Source organism: Macrosteles quadrilineatus, unplaced genomic scaffold (genome assembly GCF_028750875.1).
Source record: "Macrosteles quadrilineatus isolate MER2022 unplaced genomic scaffold, UCM_ALF_1.0 Scaffold_5__1_contigs__length_97177068, whole genome shotgun sequence".
Taxonomy (NCBI): Eukaryota; Metazoa; Arthropoda; class Insecta; order Hemiptera; family Cicadellidae; genus Macrosteles; species Macrosteles quadrilineatus.
The window spans coordinates 51374376-51374763 of NW_026542598.1; positions in this window are offsets into that span (position 1 = coordinate 51374376).

Below are 388 nucleotides of genomic sequence, written 5' to 3' on the forward strand. Positions count from 1 at the left end.
ATTTATTGTTACCGTACGGTATTTCTTTATAAGTCACCGATATACGTAGGTAATGTTGTTTTTTACCCCACCCGCTCCTCGGTTCGGCGAATTCATGTGACGTGTACAAACATTTACACTGCTGAAACCTGAGGGTTTTAACAAATGTAAATGAGATATTAAATTAATACCACGATATAATAAAAATAATGAGCTAATGGAGTGTGTTTTGTTTCCCCCGCCCTGATTATAAATAGCCTCCGTTGAAGAGTCGCAGTCAGTGTCACTGGAGTCTGGCCAAGTGTCCGAGGCTTGTTCATCACTTCGGCACATTTTTTTAGCTTAAAAATAACATTTTGCAGTTTAGCGGAGGTAACGGAAGTACGGCAGAGTCGAGTGTCCGGAGAGG